The 14,480-nt window shown below is 39.2% G+C and overlaps 1 long non-coding RNA gene across 7 annotated transcripts in view; it reads left to right on the plus strand.

The window, feature by feature from the left end:
* Positions 1–14,480, plus strand: part of LOC106781807 (uncharacterized) — a 40,386-nt gene that overhangs the window by 15,221 nt on the left and 10,685 nt on the right. For 4 of the 7 annotated variants that reach the window (XR_011427020.1, XR_011427019.1, XR_011427018.1 and 1 more), the window contains 3 exons: positions 1,771–1,865; positions 2,006–2,194; positions 13,951–14,105. This is a non-coding gene — a long non-coding RNA (uncharacterized lncRNA). The remainder of the gene's footprint in view (positions 1–1,770; positions 1,866–2,005; positions 2,195–13,950; positions 14,106–14,480) is intronic. The other 3 variants (XR_002800758.2, XR_002800757.2, XR_001378552.3) reach the window with 1 other exon arrangement.

The raw sequence follows: 14,480 nt of genomic DNA on the forward strand, positions 1-14,480 counted from the left end.
GTGTGTGCTTCACGTGGCACCTGACCAACTCCATTGCTATCTCTGTCCTCCAAGGGGAGGAGACAGAGTTCCTTGCACTGTGGCACAAGAGGGGTACACCTAGGTGAACTGCCCTGCATTGGTTGCGAGAGAGACCTGCTGGCCATGGTGGACCAGTGCCCACTATTGAAGCTGATCTTACTCTGTCGCTTCTCTATGTAAGTAAAGCATTGTTCCATCCGGTGTTTAATTTCATTGTGTTTTCCTTGGCAACTCCCATACCAAGATGCAGTGAGCAGAAGGGCTTAGAGTCCTCCCCTGGGACTGATAACAGGTGCATGGTGCTCTGCTCCCCTGGGATTGGTAAACAGCACAGGGTACCCTACTTGACAACTCTCCTCCCTCCACCATTTTGTTGGTCAAAGAAAGTCACAAAGCCATGTCTGAGTTCAACAAGACAGGGGTGTATAGTCTTCTCTTAGGGAGAGGAAATGCAGGTAGGAGCTGTGTTTGGAGACAACATACAAGTCCCTGGGAAGTCTAGTAAAATCATGCCCTCCCATCTTTGTGGTTCCAAGCGGTAAAGCAGGTTAACAAAGCAGGGATTCCAGCAATGCAGAACATGACAAGGAGCAGTCATTGAAAGTGGGGTACAGGTTGGGTGCTTAGTCACAGGACATGAATTAAAGAGAGGAAAGACCAAAGCCAGGGCAATAGTCCCAACATGACCTACAATAGTGGGAGAAATGAGGGAATAGGAGCAACTCTGAAAGAACAGAACTGGTGGATAATCCGATACAAGTGGTGTGGGAGAGAAAGAGTCAGAAGTGCAAATATTCTGAGCTCTCTAGGAAACTGCATTGTGGTATCTTGTTGATTTTGTTGACTCAGCAAAGCTAGAACTACATTTCCCAGCATTCCTTTCCCTCTATAATTCCAGGCTAGCATTTGCCACAAGAGACATTTTGTGTGAAATTCGGAAGGCAGAAGTGAGGCAGCAGCTCTATTTTTTTACCCCCTAAAGGTCAGTGCAGGGTGCCGGATATTGTGGCAACTCATGTACGTTGTCACTGATCTGCATGGGGCAGCACTGGCTCACAGCACCTCCAGGTCCCACCAAAGGTCTTCCTTCAGCCCCTCTGAGAGTTGTCTGAGCAATGCACCTCTGTGGCAAAGGGCACCAGCTTCCCCTGTAGGACATCAGAATGCCAAGGTTGGAGTTCGTGAGAGATGGACACAGGTTTCAGTTCATCCTCAGATTTCAGATTGTCCTTGCTCTTGCTCACATCCATCTTTCCTTCCTCATGGTCTGTTTTACCTACGATGACTTCAGGCTCAACTCCAGAGTTAGAGCATCAGCTTCCTTCAGCTGCCTCACCAGTTCCCACAGGGCAAGGGTAGCCACCTCACCAAGTCACTCACAGTGGTTCAGTTTCTCCCATTCATTCTGACAGAATGTGCATCTTAAGGTCTTTTATGTGATAACAGTGCTCAGCCTTAACATGTGGGGTTTTCGTTGTCTGTCTACAGAATGCTCTTCATTATAAAAGAAAGAGGTGTGTCTGAGTGAACTCAGCCATGGAAAGTCACAGCTATGATTGGGAAGCACGCACCTACTTACGGTGTATTTGTTAACATAGTCCTCATGCAATGACGTATATGTGTTATCTGCATAACTTTTCTCCTGTGAGTCATGCAAACAAAAACAATTGCAGGAGACCTTGACCAAGTCCTCACAGTGAGTCTCACCAAAAGCACAGAAAATGTAATCAACTCCCTCTTCCCACTCAGGTTTGTCTTTCAGAGCAAATATGATTCTCAAGGATTTCCTCTGCGACACACACCCCAGCATGAGTTTCCTACTGTCGATTGGAAACAGAAGATAGGCAAGTTCGATGCTGACTTATACTTCCCTTTCAGGAAGATCTTATTTCCCTTTACTGTCCCTGGATGCCCACTGTCAGTTGGTTCCAGACCCCTACCATGAACAACAGTGTTTCTCATGGTTTATGTTTCTCCCAAACAGTTGCAGGTGTAACATGCACAATCGACATGCCCAGTATTCACCAACTTACTGTACAATACCATCCTACCACCCTTACATCAGTACCATGGAGACGCCACCTGCCAAATCAGAGGAATCCAGTTGTTTCCAGAAGTTGCCCTTCTCTAATAAGTGCAAAGAGACTCATTCATGTTCTGGATACAGTCTTGGGTAGGTTTTTTTTATTGTTTGTTAATGGAACAGAAAGTCAAACACCTTACTAAGATGTCTCATGAAATAATTCGGACCAATAGTGGAGAGCTGAAATGGTCCAGGCAGGTTCAGAGGGGTGGTGTCCTGGGACCTCTACCTTGGGCAAGCAGTGAAAGGGGTGGGGAGGTCATCCAGTCATGAATATATTAGGCCAGGATTGTGAGAACTAAACAGTTCCAGGCTCCAGGACTGGAACTCTGGAGAAGATGCCCACCAGCTGAATCCCAGTTCACAAAAAGCCATACTTGAGCTGATGTTGGCATTCAGGGCATCTTGATGGGTAGGTAAAGAACAGTAGTAAACTGATGTCAGTAAGATTCACTCTAAGCCTTATCCATTGGTGAGCATGGGCTTGCAAATATATCACCAAGCTTGATTAGCTTTGATTCAGGAATAGTGCTGGCTTGAGCATGTAGGTTGAAGGCGTTTAGTACTTGCTGCTAAGCAGAGATAGAACAGGGAAGATGCAAAGCTACAGATATAATTTTTTCTGTGATGGGTAATAGGTCTGGTTAGTTCTCCTCTGAAGCAGGTATACATTCCAATGTTAATCATTAGGGAAAATACAGGTCCTCAGGCAAGAAAGGGGAAGTTTGGAGGTGAATTTAGCTCTCCTGGCCCAGGCCTTAAAAAGGGAGGGTTTCTAGGCATGGGCTCCTTCATCATATATGCTAGAAGGATTATTGCCACCTGAAGAAAGGATTAGAGGAAACTAAACTTAGAGGGGGTCTGCAAGTTCCAAAGAGCAGGCCATGCTTTAGAAACCACATATCTGGCTTCACAGTTCTCTTAGTATTTGTTTCCCGTTTGTTGTATTTTATCTGGCACAACGGGTCTCAACCCTGGCTGTACATTAGAATCACCTGGGGAACTTTCAAAACTCTCTCTCATCTGAGCCCCACCCAAATGAAGTTACTCAGAATCTCTGAGGGTTGGGCTCATGCATGATACATTCAACATCTATCTATCTATCTGTCTACCTATCTATAACAAGTACATATATGTACATGTTATGTATAAATATAAAATCAGTATATGTGTGATCTCTGGATATACACTGTTTGTGTATATGTATGTGTGTGTGATCAGTGTGTATATATATAATCAATATACATATATATGATCAGTATGTAGGAGATACATATTTAATCAATATATACATATATGTGTGTGCGTTTTTGTGTTTTTTTAACATTCCAAGTGATTCCAATGTGCAGCCAGAATCAAGAACCACTGTGTAGGAAACTTTCTGTGAAACATTCAACCCTGCCTCAACTTTGCTTCTGAGACTGTGAAGCAGATATTCAAAATCAGGATGGTCATGACAGTGGTTTTATCGAGAAGAAGGTTAAATGAGTTGGGGTGGCTAGAGATCTGGGGTACAAGATCTAGTTTCCCCTCCCCATATGAACATTGATAATTTCTGAGCATATCAATCGGTACTCTAAAAGATAGACAAAAAATTTTTTAGAGTGACTCTCTGAAAATGACTTAATTTGTTTTAATAACTCAATGGTAATATATTTTTTAAGTTTTTCTCTACCAAGCCTTGTCAATATTTTAATGAAAAAAAAATGTGCCTAATGGTTGGTTTCCTGACAAGACAGAGGATGATATTCAGGAGCTGGGGAGTAGGATCTCCTCAAAGCATCTCAGCTTGACAGCTTGTATGTAGATGGAATCTATAAATCAATTAGATATTTTTTTAAGTTATACACTTTGGAGGTATTTATCTGGTTATGGCAATGATTCTCAAAAAGGTTTTTTTCCACCCTTATTGAGATATAATTGGCATATAACATAGTGTAAGCTTAAGGTGTAAATGTGATCATTTGAAACATGTACATATTGTGAAATGATTACCACAACAAGGGCAGTTAACACCTCCATCACCTCACATAGTTACCATTTGTTTTTTGTGTGGTGAGAACATTTAAGACTTATTCTCATAGCAACTTTCAGTTATATAGTACAGCTAACTATAACTATACATTGTTAACTATAGTCACCATGCTATACATTAGATTCCCAGAACTTATTCATCTTCTAACTGGAAGTTTGTATGCTTTGACCAACATCTCCCCATTTTCCCCAACTACCAGTTGCTGGCAACCACTATTCTACTCTCTGTTTCTGTGAGTTTGGCTTTTTTAGATTCCACATATAAGAAAGAACATGCAGTATTTGTCTTTTTTTGTCTGACTTATTTTACTTAACATAATGCCCTCAAGATCCATCCATGTAATCACAAAAGGCAGGATATCACTTTTTGTGGCTGCATAATATTCCATTATATGTATAGATATGCCACATTTTCTTAAACCACTTATCCACTGATGGACACCGGTTGTTTCCACGTCTTGGCTAGTGTGAATAATGCTACAATGAACATGGGAGTGCAGATATCTCTTCGAGATAGTGATTTCATTACCTTCAAATATATTTCCAGAAGTGGGATCGCTGGATCATATGGTAGTTCTATTTTCAATTTTTTCAGGAACTACCATACTGTTTTCCACAGGCGATGTATCAATTTACATTCCCACCAACAGTGCGCAAGTGTTCTCTTTTTAAAAAACATTTTAAAAATCTGCTCTTTATTGGTTTTTAAGAAATCCATGAAACCCTTTATACCATATACAAAAACTAACTCAAAATATATCAAAGACCTAAATTTAAGAGCCAAATCTACAAAACTCATAGAAGAAGAAAACATAGGGGTAAATCTTCATGATTTTAGATTTGGAAATGGTTTCTTATATATGACACCAAAAGTACAGGCAACAACAAAAAAAGATAAACTACACTTCATTAAAATTAAAAACTTTTGTGCATAAAAGGACACTATCAAGAGAGTAAAAAGACCACCTATGGAATGAGTGAAAATATTTGGAAATCATGTATCTGATAAGGGTTTAATATCCAGAATATATATTGAACTCCTACAACTCAACGGCAAAAAGATAAACAACCCAATTTAAAAATGGGCAAAGGACTTGAATGGACATTTCTCCAAAGAGGATATACAAATGGCCAATAAGCACATGAAAAGATGCTCAACATCATTAGTCAACAGGGAAATGCAAATCAAAACTGCATGAGAGGGGCCGGCCTGGTGGTGCAGCAGTTAAATGTACGCATTCCACTTCGGCGGCCTGGGGTTTGCAGGTTTGGATCCTGGGTGCAGACACAGCACCACTTGGCAAGCCATGCTGTGGTAGGTGTCCCACATATAAAGTAGAGGAAGACGGGCACAGATGTTAGCTCAGGTCCAGTCTTCCTCAGCAAAAAGAGGAGGATTGGCAGCAGATGTTAGCTCAGGGCTAATCTTCCTCAAAAAAAAAAAACTGCAATGAGATACCACTTCAAACTTATTAGGATGTCTCTTAATAAATGAATGAATGAATAAATAAATAAACAACAGAAAATAACAAGTGTCAGCAAGGATGCAGAGAAATTGGACACTTCTACATTGCTAGTGGAAATTTAAAATGTTGCAGTCATTGTGGAAAACAGTTTAATAGTTTCTCCAAAAGCCAAACATAGAATTAGCATATGACCCAACAATTCTGTTCCTAAGTATATGTCAGAAAAGAATTGAAAACGGGAACTCAAGTAGATGCTTATATGCCAATGTTCATTGCAGCATTACTCAAAATAGGCAAAAGGTGGAAACAACCCCAGCGTCCATTGACAGATGAATGGATAAACAAAATCTAGTAAATCCATGCAATGGAATATTACTCAGCCATAAAAAGGAATTAAATTCTGAGGCCAGCCTGGTGGCACAGTGGTTAAGTTCATGTGCTCTGCTTCTGCGGCCTGGGGTTCTCAAGTTTCTCAACTTCAGATCCCAGGCATGGACCTACACACCACTCTCAAGCCATGCTGTGGCAGCATCCCACGTACAAAATAGAGGGAGACTGGCACAGGTGTTAGTGCAGGGACAATGAATGAAATTCTGATACACGCTACAACACAGATGAAACTTGAAAACATTATACTAAGTGAAATAAGCCAAACACACAAAGGAAAATATTGTATGATTCCACTTATATGAGATATCTAAAACAGGCAAATTCACAGAGACAGAAAGTGGATTAGAGGTTACCAAGGGCTGAAGGGAGGGAGGACTGGAGAGTTATTGCTTAATGGGTACAGAGTTTCTGAAGTCCCTGACACCAACTACCTTGCTTACCATCTTCTCCCAATTTCCACTGTCAGATAAATGTCACTGAAATTAACAGGAAATGTAAAGTTACTTTTGATGAGAGCCAGAAATGGATTACTAGTTTATGCCAGAGACTAAATGCTGATGTTGTTATAATATAAACATTACCACCGCACGGCATTAGTTCACAGGACACTCAGTAGATAACCCTGAATCAGGAACAAGGCTTCACAGACCACTGATCTAGAAGGAAATGTATTATGGAATATATATGCTCTCATTCTAGAAAGACAGATTTCCTTTCCCTTCTGATTTAATTAAGTTTCTCTTTAAGACAATCTTATTATGTGTGGATTTATTATAGTTGAGATTAGTTTTTAAAAAGAAAATAAACACAGAAGGTAATGTGGTCTTTGAGCAAGAAAATCAATTTAATTTGTCATTATTCAGAATTGATGTTTTAAAGGAAAAATCCATAAATTCTGTCTCTCTCATATTTCTACATTGTGAGTCAGGTCATCACAATACAGATTATTTAGATATTGCCAATAGATTCCAGTAACATTTTGAAACATGGGAATACAGGTAATATTTTTTTTGAATCACTGGTCTTTCTTTATGCTGAATATATATTTGAGCATGCAAAAATGAATGTATTTAGGAGCCCATTAGAAATTCAGATGCAGAATGTCCTTTCATCTTATCATGTAAAAGTAGATTAATACAAATAATATGAACAGAGAAAGATAAAAAGATGTCATGTTGGATATCCAATAATCCATTACTCAAAGATAAAAGTTTTCTAATAGCCATTAAAAAGAAAATCAAAGAATATATAAATTTTAATTTAGCATAGCATTGCATCACATCATAGCTTATGGGAGGCTTCCAAAGCATCTAGCAACAGATGGGTTACTGGTCATTTTCTAGGAATTTGGAAATGCCAAAGCTAAAGAAAATTGGACTGCTCCAAAAAGATTTTAAATAAAAAGAATTTAAATTCCCCATAGTAAAAACCTTATGGAGAACTGTTAGGAATTTAGGCACTACTGAATAAAACTGCAGTTAAGAAAGCCAATTATTTTTACAGGGAAAATAAATTCTCCTATGATAATTCTGATAAAACTAGTAAATGGATAACTACCTTAATAAAAGGGAGAGAGAAAGCTCAACATAACAGCAATTTATACAAAACAAGGAGTGATAATGAGGAAAGTGATAAGGAATATCTTTAAGGAATATTATGAGAGTATATAAATCTGAGAACCTGGTAAGTGTGGTACATTTAGAAAGTTTGGGGAAAGAAATTGAAATCTTAATGCATCTTCCTCCAGTTGGAGAGAATGAAACTAAGCCAAGCCAAGCCAGGATTAAAGTAGTTAGAAGCAAGAGAGAGAACAAGAGGGAAAGAGTGTCTTTATGGCAAAGGAGTCCCCAGTTTCAAATTCTGAGATCCCCAGAACCAAGCAGATTCCTGAAACTCTTCCTCTGGTTCTGCTGGCTATTGCCAGATCTTGCAAATAGAAGCCTCCCTTAAGTTCAAACTAGTTTAAGTTGAGTTTCTCTCACTTGTAACCAGGAGTCCACACTAATATTATCTATCTCTCTGAATAGTGCTGGAGCACTGACTTCCTGAGAAAGGAAATGTGTGAGCAGGTAAACATCAACCTAATAGTTTGGGATTTATCACAAAAAGAGGGAAGAATACTGTAAGTGGGGCTTCAGGAGAGGAACTGGTGCCAGTTATCTGTGAGGCACGAAAGTAAAGCAGGGCAAAATTATAGAAGTTACGGAAGGAAATAGAGTTAAAGCTATGGATATGTTGCACTCGTCAGCAAAGTTATTATTTTTCACGATCGACAAACATTTGCTGAGCACTTTTGAGGTGCCAGGCGCGGTGCTAGGTGCTATAGAGGCCAAAAAGAGGTATAACCCAAGGTTCTTGCCTTCAAAGAGTTTATATTTTGGTGGGGGACACAAAACAGTTCCTCATATTACAGTTCTACAAAGTTATGTGGTCCAAAAACAAGACAAAGTCAAAAATTATTGAGTCTCAATTTTGAAAGATTTGTCCCAGATGGGAGGATGAGGCAGGGTTCATGGAGGAATGGCATTAACATGGATATTGACAGATGGGCATCCTTAGAACATCCTTAGATGAGAGGATTGGGGTGAGAAGGAGTGAATAAAACTCTCCAAGTAGGAAAAAGAATAAGAGCAAAAGCACAGGAGTTTGTGAACACCAGTTTTGCTAAAATGGTGGGTTTTGCCAGAAGATATAAGGTCTGAAATATCAGGCTCAGGGATTTAGACTTTGGGAGAGTGCTGCACCAGTGCAAATGTGTAAACAGAACGGAGCCAGATTAATAAGGCGATGGTAGATAGGATGCATCGACACTAGGAGAGATGGAAATCAGGACAATTCCTCAGAAATCTATTAAAATAGTCCGGATGAGACGTAGTCAGTAGTCACTTGAGAAGTGACTGAGGAAATGAGAGTAGCTGTGGAAAATATAAAAGAGGTAGGACAGGCCTTGGCAACTGATTAGACCTAAGGAAAGATGATGCCTGAGTGGTATGCACAGGCGCTAAAAGGAAAAGAGTGCCACTAAAGGAACTGGGGAAGGAAAGAAATAAAAGCAGGTTTGCGGGAGGAAAGGATAGTTTGGGCCATCTGAAGTTTGAGGTGTTTTGTTAACATCCTGGGGTAGAAGATCAGGAAGCAGTTAAGCATAAGACCCCTGAGATCAGAAAAGAAGTTGGGAACACCTGTTTAGATTTGGAAGCAGTCTGCCGAAAGGGAGTAGTTGAGGTCAAAGAAGTTTACCAGTGTAGGCTATAGGAAAGACAGAATAGGACAAAAGATATAAACAGCATCGGCACGTAGAAACCACACCTGCCTTGCTTTATGCCTTGATCTCTCCCCCTGGTCAAGTGGGGAATAACAGTAGTAGTGCTGACGTCATAGGACTGTTGTGAGGGCAAAAGGAGAGAGCAAATGCAAAACACTTTGAACAGTGCCTGGGACAAGGTAAGTATTCAATGGATGTTGTGCTGGAGGACCCACAGAGTTGATTGTTCTAAGGAACAGGGATAGTTAAATAAATAATCGTATATTTGCATGACAGGATATTATGCAGTTGTTTAAAATCATGTTTTTGAAGAATAGTGACTTTGGGAAATGCCTTTAATTTAAGATTAAGATGGAAACTCAGACTATAAAGTGGAAATTTTACTAAGTAGAAATATGCATACAGACACACACCTGCCATAAAAAAATGTTCACAGTGGTTATCTCTAGATAATGGGAATAATAGAGATTTAAGGTTTTTCTTTAAGAATTTAATTTAAATACTTAAATAAATGTAAGTGTTTCACTGTATTACCTGTATTTTTTATGATAAGTGTGTAATACTTTATAGTCAGAAAATGATTTTTAAATGAAGAAAGTTTGATCAATAGCATCAAATATTGTAGAAAGTTGCAGAAGGAGCAAGGCCATCGGTCTTAGCAACTAGACGATCATTGATGGCAGTTTTAGTAGAATAGTGATGGTGGGAGATACTTTTTAAAACATAAAATATTTCATACATGTAAAAATATTTAAAGAACTAGAACATTATCAATATGGTTGGAGCCTTCTGTGTTCTCCTTTCTAATAACATTTCACGGCCTTCCCTGCAAGAGCTAGAGATTATTCAGGATGTTGCGCTTAAAGCCACATTTTGGAGAGTTAAGTGAGCAGGTGGTGAGAGAATGGAGGCAGAGACTCTGGCAGGCTCATGATTTGGAGGCAAAGTGGAGGAGAACAATAGGACAATAGCTTGAGGGGAATACAGAGCAGAGGGAAGGCTTTTAATTTAGAATAGAGCAGAAATAAGTATGTTTCTGGCAGGAGTAAAGGAGCCAGATAGAGATTAAGGACGCGAGAAAAATGAGAAGCTGTAAATAAGAATCCACTCTCAAAAAGGTGGGAATGATTGAAATAGGCACTTAGGGGTGAAATTCAGCTACATCCCTGAATGATCCATTCTAGTCATTAAGACAATTCCACTTATTCAATTTAATGTGTTTATTTTCCTTGTCCTTTATATATTCCTTCAGGTAAGATATATGTTACATTAGCATAAACATTTTTTAAGCAGACAATCCCATTGGAAATTTTGTGAAAGCAAAGAAATGGTTAAAACTCAACAAAACATTAGCAGAACACACAGAGAGAAGGATGTTGCTGCAATTCCTTGAAGAATTGAACCCTGTAAAAGAGAAGATTTCTTCATTTTTATTTCAAATAGTGTCACATGCATAAATCAATTTGTGGTCCCATTTTTACATTATTATTGAAAATGAATAAAAGAGTTACTTGGCTGTTCAAGATGTTACTCTATTTTTCTCAACAAGATTATGCAATAATATCCAAATTTTAACCGACAGAATGAGTTGGGTTATGGAACAAATTATTCATAGAGATAGGACTCGCTTCATAAAAGGTAGACTGTCATGAAACAATTTGAGCAAGGTCTGAGTATTATTAGTTGCGCCCCAAATATTTCATTCCCAGTTCTGATGATAGTGAAATACACTAAACTAGCATTTGATAATATTAAAATGGCTATATGCTTTTGAAGGATTTAAAGGATTTGGTCTCAAGAAACCATTTATAACATTCAGTTGGTATGCCTCCTTATGTACATCTTTGAAAGCATTTTGTTAAAATTAACCAGCATTAACCTGCCTTCTTTATTTAAAGGGTAAGGTGATCCAGGATAGCATCTGTCTCCACAACTATATTTACCTGATATTAAATTGCTTTTGTACATGTTTTAGGCAAAATAATAATATATTAAAGTATTATAAGCTCAGGCAGCATATAATTATTTATCACTAAAAATTATTTACCACTAAAACTATTTTGAATTTTCTTTCATCTAAAAACCATAAACAGTATATTATGTTTTTGCTTCTGGGCGATTTCACATAGACATATATTGGAGTCTCAGTATTTTTTGGTTAGAAAAATGAAGTTGCAGAACAGGTCTCTAATATTGTTTTCAAACTGGCATTTATTAATGAAACAATCAATAGTATTTATATGTAATTTTTGTAGGATTATACACTTGTTAAAAAAACCACCAAAATTTTCCTATATGGAATACCATTGTTATCCTCCTCTTAGTAAATACTTGGGACATATTTCTAAAAGAAAAACTAAAGTTCTTCTCTATAGACTACCACTGCTCTTAGGTATACTGTTTAACATCTGGGCCTAAACTAGTACTGACAAATAACTAGCGTATCCGCAGCTGTCAGTCATGCACTTGTAGAGCCTACCCATAGTCCCAATGATAGACCATCACACCCAGAGGAAAAGCCCAGTCATCATTAAGCAGCATGCCACTGACCAAGGGCCTATCATATTATTTGATATTTTGAACTATGTCCTTTGATAAAGATAACCCTTAAATTTAAAAGCATTGAAAATTTAAACACTGGATCAGAACATGAAATCATTTCTAACTATGAGTAGTGTATTGGCCAGAGTCCAGTTAGGGATGCAAAAACCATGCTAGCTATTTCAAACAGAGGTATTTAATACAGAGATTTCTTGTGCAGGCATTGAAAGGTTGAAAGTGGGATGCTGAGGTAACCTAGAGAAAACACTAGGAAAAGCTACCACCTGCAGAGCTGGGAAAACAAATAGGAAGAGATGGTGTTACCAGAGCCTAAAAGTTCTGTGGGGTTGGACAATAGGAAGGAACGTCTCCATGGAGCTGAGTTTTGTTCAAATTTCTGAAGAGGGGGCGTAGCCAGGTGGATGCCAGATAGGTCAAGGAGACAGGGCTGGAAGATAATGGAAATGGGATTCTGGGGATGGTGTGGCAAGTGCTAGGTCAGTTGATGGGGCAGTGGGGTGAAGAAGTAAAATAGGGCTGTTACTCCAACAGCATGGCTGCTATGTATACCTCTGAGGAGCAGCTGCAGGCTGGCTTTGGAAGTGCCAAGAGAAGCTGGACACCCCAGCTCTAGCTGTCCCCTCCTGCTAGGGGGATGCCAACGTGAGCTGGAAACCAGGAGAGAGCCCGTTATCCCATCCTTCTGCCTTCCAATCTCCCGTCAATGCCTCCTATTGGTAGAATCTGTCTGGAAGTGAGCTGGAAGATGTGGTTTTGTAGTTCCAGTCCCAACATCACAGAGCAGCCTATAGAGAAGTAGGTTTGTGACTGAGGAAAATAGTCAAATAACTGGCAAGGTAGTTGTGTGTATTTTCACAGTTTACAGTTAAAACTCTACGGGGCTGTAAGGACCAGTTCACAGGCTCAAGTGGTTAAGATAAATTGTTGTATCAGAAGAATCAGAAGAGTCTCATGACCCCCTTGGGAGACAATTTTCCATGGATCTCTTGCATTTCTGCATGGCTTATGAGCAGGAGCACTGACAATTTTGTATCCACTATTTTTTCAAGAATGTTCATATAACAAACAGCTTTGGAAGACAGAGATAGTGTCTCTCTCTGGAATAGAGGGAGGTTTGTTTGCTGTCCAACATAATAAAGATACTGTGCCCCCCTCCCCCTACCCAGGGCAAAGGTTGGAAAAATTTGCTTGCATGAGGCATGAAGGAGATCATAAAAGACTGGTGTTTCCTAAGCTCTGGTTCCTCACTTGTGACCTAAACCCACTGCATAGGCGTCTACATGACCTGTTCTGCATCACCCTCGTGGGACTTGCAGGGCAAGAGGACCCTATGTGAATATGAACCGGATGCTACTTGCTGTGCCATGAGTAATAAAATCCTTTGTCTCTGACCCAGGAGTCCCATGTCTTCTGTCAAAATCCGTGTGGCAGGCTAACCTTTTGCTTACAAGAAGGGTAAATCTGAGCTCCTTCACAGTTCTTGAGAGAACCTTCCATTCAATTCAACAGACATTTACTGTCAAACTATGGCTTAACGAGCTTTCATGAACATTTCCAGTATACACAAGATGAGCACTCTCTGCCCTCAAGCAATTTACAGTGTAGAAGGAAAGGGATGTGATCCACCACCATCTCTATGACCACTACCATAACCTGTATCCCACAAAAACTTGGCAGGGTAGAGAAAGCTGATACAAGTCAGTTACCACGAGTCCATCTGCTGTCAGTCTCCTAAAATATTGTTAACAGTCTTCATCTGTCACTGTCTCCTTTCTTATGTTTTTGCCATTTGGGTTCATTATTCACTGTACTTTTGGTGGGATTTTAAAAGGGCAAAACTGTCAGAGGTCTTCAACCTGCCATATTTAAGCAGATATCCCTAAACTTTCATTTCTATCTGATGTGCTATGTATCTTTTTTGTTTCTGAACAATGACCTTTAACCTTCAGGATCTTGCCTTGTAAAAGGACAGCTGCTTTGATGTCATTTTAGGGGTGGAAATGGTATATACACCTTCATCAATAAAATCTTTTTTCAGGAAATTTATTCACTTTTGGGGGGAAAAATGCTTTGACCTGTTAGCCATCATTCACGATGACATGGAAATGAGTTTTAGGTCTTTTTGATAGGAAGAGAAACCGAAGGACTCCATTGAGGATCCAGAATGATGATTTGCAAAGGAGTACCTCCTGGAGGAAAAGGCTGAGGCTGGGATCTGAAGATAAAACTGACCTACTTCACAGTTTTACTTGGGGCCAGCAGAACATTTTTTCACTGAGCTGAGGTGTGTATCTCTACAAGCCTCTAGATTTACAGGAAATAAATAATGTATTGAACCCAATAATCTTATTGAAGCTTCAACTACCCCCCATCCATCCCTTGCAATAGAGAAAGCACAGCTTCTGCATCTTCTACCCATTAAACAAGATTAGTTTACCTTTCCAACAGCTTAAACAAAATAGCAACTCAATGGTCCTCCTAGGACTAACTGAATAAGAAAATAGTGCTCTAATCAATGTTACTGCTAGGCTTAATAGTTTTCTGATATTTGGTCTAAATTTTATTGCTGTCAGTTGAGTATCTCTTTTGAAGCAATTCTATTTGCCTCTCAATTATGTGCATATGTTTCATGTAATATATCTCCTGGTGGTAGAAGAGT

The sequence above is a fragment of the Equus caballus genome, chromosome 16 (assembly GCF_041296265.1).
Source record: "Equus caballus isolate H_3958 breed thoroughbred chromosome 16, TB-T2T, whole genome shotgun sequence".
In the NCBI taxonomy this organism is placed as follows: domain Eukaryota; kingdom Metazoa; phylum Chordata; class Mammalia; order Perissodactyla; family Equidae; genus Equus; species Equus caballus.